This window comes from Mustela nivalis (genome assembly GCF_964662115.1).
Source record: "Mustela nivalis genome assembly, chromosome: 15".
NCBI classification, from domain to species: Eukaryota; Metazoa; Chordata; class Mammalia; order Carnivora; family Mustelidae; genus Mustela; species Mustela nivalis.
The window spans coordinates 84,121,633-84,133,745 of record NC_139034.1 but is presented as its reverse complement, the minus strand read 5'-3'; the positions used below and the strand labels follow the sequence as shown (position 1 = coordinate 84,133,745).

At 46.0% G+C, this 12,113-nt stretch overlaps 1 long non-coding RNA gene across 1 annotated transcript; it reads right to left on the bottom strand.

Moving 5' to 3' along the window:
- Positions 1 to 3,389: 3,389 nt before the first annotated feature.
- On the bottom strand, positions 3,390 to 5,535 carry LOC309849075. The gene is made up of 2 exons (XR_014303471.1): positions 4,107 to 5,535; positions 3,390 to 3,645 (listed from the first exon to the last, which is right to left on the bottom strand). It is a non-coding gene; the product is annotated as an uncharacterized lncRNA (long non-coding RNA).
- Between the last annotated feature and the right edge of the window lie 6,578 nt (positions 5,536 to 12,113).

Here is a 12,113-nt window from a genome sequence, read left to right as displayed (position 1 = left end):
GGTCATCCGCATTGTCCCCGCTCCGCGCGCCGCCGCGACGACCCCCGCGGGAACAAAGAAGTGCGCGCCAGACGCGGGCGCCGCGGTAAACAGGGAACGTGACCCGCGGGGACGCGCCTTCCTGCGGCGCTGGGAACCGCCCGCCCCCACCCCGCCCCGCCAGAAGCCCGAGGCCGCGTCTGGCTCCGGCGCAGGCCTGGGAGCCGCTGCCGACGCCCCGGAGCTGCGCGAGCGGAAACCTAACGAGCGGTCTCCTTGCGCTGCAGGGGACCCCGCTGGCCTCCGCGTCCGCGCAGCTTACAGTCGACGGGGAGGGACGGACTGAAGAGAGGACAGTCCAGTATTTTTCGTTTATGTGCGGTGTTAGACGTACTAAAGCGATGGCACTCAAGTCAGTGACCCAGATGGTACATTTGAATGCCCCAGATCGCTTCTGGGTCGGCCGACGCGCAGTGCCCTCCGGCTGGTTCTGGCTCAGCGGCGGGCTCGGGCGCTCGCGTCTCATCGCTCAGCACCTTCGCCAATAGAAGCACCTCTGATTTTAAGAACCCCGGATTTTAAAAGTGATTTTAAAAAATATCAAACAAACAAAACAACAACAAAAACCAACAAAACAAAAAACAGCAGAGCCACCGAAGTTAACAAGGGTGACCTGGTTCTTTCTCTAGAGATCCAGAGTCAGAAAATGGACCCACCCTAGAAGCCTTTGTTGGGTGGATTTTACGAGACAGAAAGAATGCAAATATCCACACCCTTGCTCAACCGAACCATATGTCTCCATAGCGTCTTGGGACATAAAGACAGGACAACAGGACTGGGGTGGACGCAGACATACCAGGCCAGGCTCGCCGTATCCCCATGGCGCCACAGCTGAGCACATCCCAGCCCCCTCTTCCCGTGTTTGCTGATGCTATCACTCCTGAGAGCAAGTTATGCGTGGCAAGCAGCTCCCAAGGAGCTAGTGGAAGGTTGGTAAGTGGAGAACAGCGCTGTGTACCCTCTTCCCCAAAGTGAAAATTGTACAACTTTGACTGTTGTTTTCGCAACCATTCAACTTGCATTGAACTTACCGTGCAGTGTTATTTCTGAATGCGCAACAATGAGGTCGGCATCCAACACATGGGGGATTTGAAGAAAGGAACGCGTGTGCAGAAGGTGATGATAAGTGAGAGGCTAAAAGCTACCAAGATGTGCTTTTTCATAATGTTATTATGGCTCATTTCAAAATCCTGTAATCAAGTTTCCAATCTTCGTATCATTAATCACCTTTCCCAGATACCGAGGAAGTAAAATACTTTACAATAATGGCTCTGGGTCGTTTTGCATCCACTCATCTCATGTGCCTGGGATAATATTATTTCCCTTTGATTTTTGCAGAGGTATGTGGGAGCTGTCATCGTTAGGCATTTGGAAAGCAATTTGCAGCCCCTTGACAGTTGGTCTGTCTTTGAGCTCTGGAGGGGTGCACAGAGCAACACTGATCCATGAGGCCCAAGGCAAGCACAGGACATGCTTCCAAAATACATCAAAGTACACAGTAAGGCCATTTTATGTAGGTGTTGAAAGTCAAGAGATAATGTCAGAAAACAAATTTTACTGGTATCCTAAAATCAGAAATAAGTGGTTTAGTGGAATTCAGATTTGGGGAAATCGTACATCAGCCCCCAGCGGGCTCAGATAGAGTTGTTTCTTCCTTCTTCCACCAAATTCATCCCAGGACTCAGTGCTGGAGATTTAAAAGGCAAGGACAAATAGAAAAGTCAACCCCCAAACACTAGGATTTAATATACACTAAAATGCACCTGATCTCAGGGTAAGAAGAGACTTTCTTACAATAAAACCGTGAGAGAAACAATCAAAGAAAAAAAAAACAGTTTTTACTTTATCTGATGCTTGCAGCATACTAGAAACTGCTGTATGCTTCACAAATACTGACTGACCTAATCTCCCTAACCAATGTATGAGATATATTCTAAATGAACCCTGCTTTGCAGCAGAGAAAACAGGGACCATGAGAGAGGACACAACTTGCACGAGATGCCATCGTGTGTGAAGGACAGGGAGGAATCTGACCCAGGTCATTTGATGGCTGACCATATACTGCAGGCTCCGTAGAATGCATGCCTGGACTTTATTTAAAAAAATGTAAATATCTGTAAAAATATTTTAATGTAAACAAAAAAAAAATAAGAGAGCCACTTGATACCCAGAGGGTCTAGAGCAGTGGACCTCTACTCTGGGAGCAGAACCACCAGGGAAGTTTAAAAGATGCCAGAGCTAGTAACCCAACCCAGGCCAATTAAAGTAGAATCACTGGGGAGGAGTCTGGCCATTGGTGCATTTATCAAAGCACTGCAGACGATTCTAATGTGCAGCCAAGGCTGAGGATGACTGAGAGATAAGGGGGATTTATATCATCATTTTAACTTAAAAAAATAAAGAAGAACAATGAACATCAGTAGATGAATCACAGAAAAATTTCAAGTGGATGATGGCAAGTGATTACTCTCATCACTGGTAAGCAGAGATACATAGCTTCAAACAATGGGACATCATTTCGTTCCTATCAAATTAACAAAAGGTTTTTAAAATTTTTTTGACAATGATAATGGTGATGATGGTATCCTTTTTTAGCAAAAGAATCATATTAGGTCTATAATTTGGTACATGCTTCCTAGAAGTATGTAATGAATATGGATTAAAGCACTAAAATTGATCCCACTTCTCAGAATCTATCTTAAGAAAATAGAGATGGGCACATTCAGTCATGACACCGTGTCTGTAACATTGTTTACTGTGGCAAAAATGGAAACATTGTTCATGGCAAACATCAGGAAAAGATAAATACATTAGTGGTACATTGGTAAGGTGAACTATAGCACTGAGGCCTTTCAATGTATAGGAGATATGCCTACAAAAGGATATTATGTGGGGAAAAAAGAGATATAAAACTAGACAGTATAGATTTTCCATGCTGTATGTGCGTAAGTTACTAGAAAGCAATAAGAGAAACACACACCATAGTTATCCCTGGGTTAACATTGTTTCTTATAATCCCTGTAAATTACAATGGGTGACCACCCATGTGGGAAGGCAGCAAAGTCATTCAGACACTATCTGATCATTCTGCTGAGAGTCTATGCCGTTCTGAGATCCGTGGAGTGCTGCTCCCAAATCTAAGGACCTGACTTATATAAGAGGCAGACATGCAGAGCCGGTGGTCACCATGCCAGGACTCTGGGCTAAACACTCTTCGGCTGTCCTTTAAGCTTACAGGCCACTTGCAGCCACCTGTTTACTGGTGTCATGTTATACTAAAGGACAAGCAAACCCATGCAGGTATTTTCAGAAGTCTCGAAGCAGAATCTGTGTTATTAGACCCCATTAAACAACCTTTAACATTTTAATGCAAGCTATAAATGTAAGCCAATTACCATATATGAATCAACGTTGCATTTCCAAGCTGCGGATTAATTCCATTCATAGGTGAAAGTGTGAAAATTCTGAGTTTTCATCATACATCAAACCTTTGGGGGCATGTTGCCCATCTAGAAGACTTCTGCGTGTGGGGATCAGCTCATTCTCATAACCTCTGCACACTGACTGTTTCAGTGTCTCCCTGTGCCAACTTCCAGAAGAGCTCAGCTGTAAACAAGCAAAGAGAAGGAGAATTTTTCTGAGTTTATGGGACATAAGGAAATACTGTGTAGGTGTGTCTGTGTATATATATACGTTATATATGTGTATAATTCTCATATTTTTTGCTGAAATCCATCATTTAAAGACACTTCTTTCCTGAAGTGCCATTTCCTCCCTGAACTTGTTCGGTCAGTAATAATGTCCCATCAGGATTAACTAGACACCACCACGCAATTCAGGAGATGGGATCTAGATCAAATGACTTTCACAGCAAGAACCAAACCATCCTCTCTTCAGCAGGAAGATAGACCAAAGGAAGCTCAGAGCAAGAGTTAAACTGAGATTCTGTCTCTCATGTTTCTCCCATGCTAACAAGCGTCACAATGAGAGGCAGCTAACAGCCATCACGATTAAGAGCCTGGGGGTAGCAAGCGCCAGGACCATCCTGCGCCCTGATAGTAACACACCTGTGGTCTGATGACCTTGGCTGAACTGGGGTTCATCGGTACAGCTTGCTGTGAGGACACTGGAAGCTTTGTCGATCCTGGCTGTGTCCTGGCCCCTGCTCCCCTGCATGTTGTTCGGTGCCCACAAAGCTGAAAGGACCCACGAGTCAATGTAGAAATGTCTTGGTGGGCAGGAGATCTGAGGATGTAAGAGAAACAAAGTCGCCCATCCTCACTGGAGTTCGTTGCTTTTCCTACTTCAGGAAATGAGCAAAAAGGAGGCTGAGCCCATCTCCCCCGAGCAGTGGGGTAATGGGTTGCGGACGTGTTGTGCTACAGGGAAACACACAATGCTGCCCAGCTGTGGGAGGCCCAGAACGTCAGCCGAGGAGAAGCGTGGCAGAGTGCAATCCGGAGGCTGGCTCTTGGCTTCAAGACGGGATGTGTGTGACTTGTAAGTGGCCTTCAGAGTTGGGCGTAAATCGGTGTGAACACGCCTTATGGGATCAAATCTCCACCTTGTCAAGTAACCTGTGATGCACCGGTGGGCTTCTCTGTGCTCAGAAATGAGAGCTGAGTTCGGGAAGAGGCCAGTGGAAGAGAAAACCACGTCCCACCCTTGGGGAGCCTTGTTCCCTTCAGGCTCAAAGGAAAAGCCGTGCTCCCCTTCGCCACCTCAGGCCTGACCGCACGCCCAGCGCACTCCACACATCCCAGCCCAACCGGGCTTGCTCCCGCTCGGCCTCTGCCTTTCTGCGCATCCAGCCTCTCCGTCTCTACACCATCTGGGTCCCCTGTGGAATCAGGGCGCGTCCTCAAGCTGCTTCCTTTACAGTTAAAATCTTTCCTTCAAACTCACCACCCTTCTTTTTCCCACCCTGCCACTCCTTTCCTTTCCAGCCAAGCCCCCCCCAAAATACTTGACCCCTGCCTCAGCTCTCGCATTCTGTCTGCAACCTCAATTTATCTTCTGTCCCCACCAATCCGCCACATCCACTCTCGCAAGGCAGCTTGCTGGCTGTCACCTGAATGGACTCTACTGTCCGCACTCAGCCCCGTACTTAGTAAGGAGATGGCTCATGTCCTGAGTGCAGGCTGTCCTCTCTAGCGTCGAGGCCACGAGAGCTACCTAACTGGGTCACTTGGCTAATTTCATACTTTCGTAATCCATTCCCCCGGCTTCTGCTGAACCATCTTCCCAAACCCCAACCCGGTCATCAAAGTCTTTCAGTGAGCTCTCACTGTCAGAGGTAACATAAAATGTTGTGGGCGCGCATCTGGGCTCCTGGCTGGCTCGGTCAGATGAACGTCTGTCCAACTCATGGCTTCCATCCAGGTCAGGACCTGGGGGTCCTGGGATCAAGGCCCATGTGAGGCTCCACACGCAGTGCAGTCTGTGGGGGATTCTCTTTCTCCCTCTCCCCTTCCCCACCCCACCCCTAAATAAATAAATGCAATAAAAAAATTATTGGTGGTGCACATCCACTCAGTGCAGTGAGGGCTGCATTGTGCTAGCTATTTTTTTTTTTTTAAGAAGATATGGCTTTTTTGTTGTTTTTGTTTTTGGAGAGAGAGAGAGAGAAAGGGAGCAAGCAAAGCAGGATGAGGTGATGGGGGTGGGGGGGGAGCAGGCTTCCTACTGAGTGAGAAGCCAGACACTGGGCTCAATCCCAGCTTTCTGAGATCATGACCTGAGCTGAAGACAGACACTTAACCGGCTGAGCCACCCAGGGGCCCCTGTGTTGTGACAGGTGTTGTGTGGGAGCCTGGGCACAAGGAGATAAACAGACATAACCTTTGCCCCGTGGAGCTCACAGTCAGAATGAGAGACAAGGGAACAGCAAGTAAAGTGATGCACGGTCCGGTTTCCCACTGCCGTGAGGGTTACCAAGGGAACGAATCCTATTACAGAAACTAAAAGGATGGGGAAAATATCTTGGATAGAGAGGTGTGGAAAATTCTCTCTGAAAAGGTAGCATTAAGGCAAAGCAGAGTTAAGATCAGTTGAGGATTCAGGGAGCCCATGATCCAGGAGCATCTAGGGCCCAGATTCAGGACAGCGCTGGTCATGCCTAAGGAAGGCCAAGAGGGTTGGGGTGTCTGGGTAGCTCGGTTGGTTAAGTATCCAATTTTCGGCTCAAGTCATGATCTCAGGGTGTGAGATGGAGCCCTGAGATGGGCTCCGCGCTGAGCATGGATTCTGCTTGGGATTCTCTCTCCTTCTCCTCTGACCCTCCCCCACTGCTCCCTGTCTCAAAATTTTTTTAAAAATAAAAAAATAAAGAGAAGATCAGGAAGGTCAAGCTGACTGGACAGAAAGAAGGAAAGAGGCAAGAAAGAAAGCTGGTAACATAGGCAGGGGCAAAGCCTATGCTAGATCAGGGAATTTGGATTTCATTATAAGTGAGATGGAAAGCGTTTGAAGCATACTAAGCAAGGGAGACACAGTCTAATTTTGCTTCTGAAACAAAATTCTGGCTGCATAGTGAAAAATGAAATGTGGAGCGGAGAGGAAGTTCACTAAAAATTATTGCGATTGTCCAGGCCAGGGACAATGGCCTGAACTCTGAAGGTGGCGGCAGACGTGTAAGGAAACATGCAGACGCAGGGGGTTGGGGCTGACGGTCTGAGCAGAAGGGAGAGGGAACGCCAGAGTTGCTCAGCCTAGCGGCCCGGAGGGTGGGGTGTCATCACGCAGATGGGGAAGATGGAGATGAACAGATTTGGGGGAGAATGAGGAGTTCAGCCTCAGCTATGTTAACTTCGAGATGTGTAGTTAGAGACGTGCTGTAGATAATTAGAAGTATGAGTCAGAGGAACTCTCTGGCTGGATATGTAAGTCATCTATACAGGAACTGTATTTATAGCCATGGGGATGGATGAAATCATCCAGCAAGAGGAAGAAAGTGAGAAGAGTGTGCAGAACAGAGAAACTCCCAATATTCAAGGTGCCACAGAGGAAGGGGAACCCAAAAAAGGAGAAAAGAAGGTGACAACGAGAGAAGAAAATAGGAGAAGGGGGCACAGGAGAGGCCAAATGAAGAAAATGTTTCAAGAAATATATCCCTAAGATGAGGGTTGAAAATAATCATTGAGATGGGAAGAGAGGTGACGGGTAAAAGACCTCTGGAAGCGTACAGCTGAGGGAACAGGTGATTCAGAGGGGCAGAGCCACAGCCGGCGAGTTACATGGGAAACATAGAAACCTTCACAATTAATCAAAGACATAAACACCGATGAGAAGCATTTTTGCCAAAACACGAATAAATCGGTGTTTTAAGTTATAATACTAAGACAGATACCATCTGATATAACTCGTATGTGGAATTTAAGAAACAAAGAACAAGAATAGACTAACAGAGGCGTCTGGGTGGCTCAGTCGGTTAAGCCTCTGCCTTCAGCTCAGGCCATGATCCCGGGGACCCTAAATAGGGCTTCCCGCTCGGCGGGAGTCTGCTTCTCCTTCCCCTTCTCCCTCTGCCTCTGCCCCCTCACTGCTCGCTCATTCTCTCTCCCTCTCTCTCAAATAAATAAATAAGATCTTTACAAAAAAATAGAAGAAGAAACCGACCCTTAAACACAGAAAACAAACTGGTGGTCGCCAGAGGGAAGTGGGGCAGGGGTGTGTGAGCTAAGGGATGGAGATCAGGGGCGCCCTTACTGTACCGAGTGCGGATAGAACTGTCCGATCACTGCATCATACACCTGAAACTGACACAACGCTGCATGTTCGTTACAGTTCAATAAAAATAAGTTTTTATAGTAACACAATGTCAAGCACCGTGTAACAAGGTTGGTATTCTATGTATTGTTCCTGATATTATACATGGAAGGAACCCTTTAAAAGAAAGACAATTTGGCAGTGTATGTATCAAGAACTTTGTCCCGGGAGTTGCACTTACAGGAATCTGGCTTCAAAAATTAACCTAAAATATTTGCACACCCCAGGTTGTTGACTGCAGTATTAGTCGTAATCCTAAAAGACAGGGAAAAAATTAAATAACCCCAAAGAGTGAAATAGTCAGATAAATTACAGTGTATTTACTTGAAGAAATACGATACAGAGTAGGATGTAAAACATGTTTATGGTATAGACGGAAGTAATTAACAGAGAAAAATATACTCAAGCTCTGAGGACAATGTAAAAGTTCACCTGCACTGAAGAAAAAGGGCCTGGAAAGAAAGGCACCTGGAGAATTAGGAGTAGTTTTTAAGTCAGGTGGAATCATAACTGATTATTCCCTCTATTTTCTTTATCAGCTGTAATGTGGTTTGTATCCGTTTCATACTAAAGAAGTTCTTATTAAATATTTTGGGCAATATTATTCTCTTTGGGCCATATGGACAACAATTCTCTCATGAATACAATTTTGAATAAAAAGGGGAATATTAATATTTATGATCTTTATATTATGGTTTTGAGGTTTTGTTTTTTTTTTTTTTTTAATGAATGCAAGACTACGTGTGCTGACATATTTATCTTGGGATCCGAGTTCCTTGGTTTATCCCATTTATAAACATGTACCTTAGTGAGTTGTTGTAAATGTGCTCTGAATCTTGTTTGGCTAACAGTTGAAAATCTCTTGAAAGATCTTTATTTCTAGGATTTTTTCCTTTCCTACTTGGCCAAGTCACCAGGGACTGGGGCAGCTGCCTACTCTGTGAAGCTCCTCAGCTCTTTGAAAATCAAGACCTGATTCTCTGGGACATAAGCAGGGTCCCTACTAAGCTAATATTTTCAGAATGCAGGGACCAAGAGCCTGTCAGCCCCTACCTGAAACCTCTCTCCCAGAGCAAGGATTGAGGTGACAGATGGGTGGTTTTTCCAGTTTCCATGAAGGATCCGGCTGGGGAAGCAGGGAGGGGCTTTCTCTAACTTCAATTCCAAAGGCCATGTGGCAAGTTCTGGTGAAGCTTTGCTGAAAGTCCATCCAATGATTGATTAAAAGAAAAAGAAATATATAAGAGAAAAAAAGAAAAATAAAGAGAAAGGATGAAGAAGGTGGAAGAAAAATTAAAATACCTTTAAACAATGACTGCAAATTATCCAAATCAATCCCCACGTTTAATTTTGGAGGAAAAAAATGTAATAGTGTCAAATAAATTTACCCTCATTTCTCTCGACAGGAAACTGGAGGGGAGAAGGTGGGGAGGAGCCAGAGACTCAGTCCAGCACAGGAGAGAAACTGAGGCACAAGAGAAAAAATGAGGTATGGCTCAGGGACCTTGTGGAGAGCAGAAATTAAATTGTAACCTTCGAGTGTGGTCTCCAATGAGAATAACAGGTTTCTTCTACATTCTAGTTAAGAGGCAACATATGATTGAAAAGCTTTATGTATAACTCTTTTCTAACCACAAAACACTATAATGCAGTTTAAAAACATGTTTTCTCCAAGGTGAAGGCTGACTGGCTCACTGAAGAGAGCCCTCCCCTCCCTGCCAAAATCTGATTGAAGCTAAAAATGACATAAATCACATAGAACTATAATTTGCAAATTCATTGTGTGAAGTAATTAATCAAAGCATGGCTGAGTTCTAGGAGTTGGGACTTTGATCTGACAAGTGGAAGAAATATAGTGAAACTAGTCGGAATCAGGCTGTAACGTTAGGACTTAAATGGCTTTCCATGCTAGTCACAAGTTTAATTACTTCTTTTTTTTTCCCACTGACAGTCCCAAATTAAAATAAATGGACCACATCGCGACAAATCTCGGATGCATGTAGTGCTTAAGAATATATTGTTCCTGATACAGGAATAGCTCGAAAGCCATGAATAAGTTTGCTCCTCCCGTTCCCTAAGTGGTGAAGGAGTGGGCCATGGGGGAAAGCCACCAGCTCCTCCAGAACCAACGTCCACAGACTGCTCAGGGAAGCTGGGAGTTCTGCTTGTTGTACACTCGGGATGCATGCTGTTGTGAAGGTTTTAAAAGAAAAGACAGCCAGGGGGGAAGTGGAATAGACAAATGCCCTGTGGTCACTCAGTGTACCGGGCCAATTCCTTTCTAAGTGCAGGTAAATTGTCCTATATTTAGTGACAGCAATCGACTCTATTACGAATTCATGAGGGGTCGGAAGCTTGATTGGAGATTGTCTGCCCACACAGTTGCCATGATAAAAAAAAAAAAAAAAAAGACTACTCATAACTTGAAGCAAGGAGGTATCGGAAGACATCAGGAGGGGGAGTTCTAGAGGCTTTGCACTGGCTACACCATTTCCAGGAGTCGCTTTGAGGGTTTCCCTTCCGGCTCCTCCTCGCCCTCTGGTGAACTCCTGGTCAGCGTTCTCACTTTGCCAGACTCCATCACGCAGAGTTCTCATGTCACCCGACCTTCTTGTTTTTAAATTCCCGGTTTCCTAGTATTTTCCCAAGACACATTGTATCTCATTAGAATGACCTGGAAAGTCGCCGTGGTCTAAGGCAGCAGTAAACAGGAAGAGAGCTGCCCCCTCAGAACCGGGGCCTGCTGCCCTCATGCTATTCAGGCTTGGGAGGCAGAGATAAGCCAGCGCACAGCAACAGTCACGAGTATGTGACACTTTGACCAACTCAGTGAAGGGGCTCAGCAAACATTTCAAACAGGCTTCATCCCAGAGATGACGTTCTTCCTGCCGATGTCACGTTTCCACAAGTAAACCATGTGTGTGTCTGTGTACACGGTTGTGTAATCTTATGTCCATCATGCACACCAACACTGGACAGCACAGCCAGAACTCGTGTAATCTTAGGTCTGTCACGCACACCAACACTGGACAGCACAGCTGGAACCCGTGTAATCTCACGTCCATCACACACACCAACTGAACAGCCCCACCAGAACTCGGCACCTCTCTCTCCAGTCTACCACAGAGCCTGTTCCCAGCTTTTCAGTTTTCCACAAACTTCCACTGACCCAGCGTCTCAGTAGTCCGCCACCCCTCCTCCTTCACAGAGTGCATAGGTGGGTGGGGAGAGCAGCTCTCCTCAGCTTCTCACCACTAAGCCAGACAACTGACGTATAAGTGCACCTGTCTCCCAAAAATCTCACGGGCTCCAATCTTCCAGACTTTGTTCCTTCCTGTGTCTTCAAAGCCTTGCCTCATTCAACCAGTTACTGAAGGCCTTTCCCTTCACCAGACACTTGCTAAGCACCTTTGGTCATCTCTGTGAAAATATAATAATGAAAAGGCTCCACTCCCTCTAGACTACACCTCCTGGCACTACACCAAAGCTGAATCTCAGCCCCAGGGTGACCCCCTCCCCATATAACCCTACCCTCTCCCTGCCATATCAACATGGCTGCTTATGCTGTTCCTTCAAACCCCAGTGTTCAACCAGTTCCATGCCAGCTAGTTTTTTTTTTTAATGTAAATAAAGAGAGGAAGGTAAGGAGTCCCAATGTCAAGATCTTCTCCTCTTCTAGCAAACCCCTATTTCTCATACACAAGCTTTCTGGGAGTGTGGTCTCTATGTTTCTAGTCCTCACCTTCCATCTGGTCTTCAGTCTACTAAAATCTGCCTTTTACCTGGTTTCTTTGCTGAAATCACTGTCATAAAAATCTGTTTTGTTCTTTGTCACCACTGGTGTGCTGTGGTGTGGTGGGCCACTCCCTCTTCTCTGGGTTTCCATGCCCATCCCCCCCAAAATGCCCCTCGTTTCCCTTCTATCTCTCCAACTGCTCCTTCTAAGCACACCTCGGCCAGCCCCTTGAATCGTGAAGTATTTCCAGTTACTGTCCTAAAGTGTTTTCTCTTTTCACTCTCATACTCTCACTGTTTGGTCCCATTCATTCCAAAATTTCAGTTACTGTATCTCTCTGAATGACGATCCGGCTGAAGAGCTCCTGAACTTCAAACCTACAGGCCCAAATGCCCAATGGACAGCTCTACTTGGATGGCCAACCAGCTCTCACCATCAACGAATCTCAGTATGAAACTTTCATAGCTCAGCGAGAGCTATAGCTAGGAACTCAGTTGCCCTTGCCAGCAACTAGGGCAGGCTCCCTATTTCGACATTCTTTTCCATTCCCCTCCAAACTAACCGACAAGTC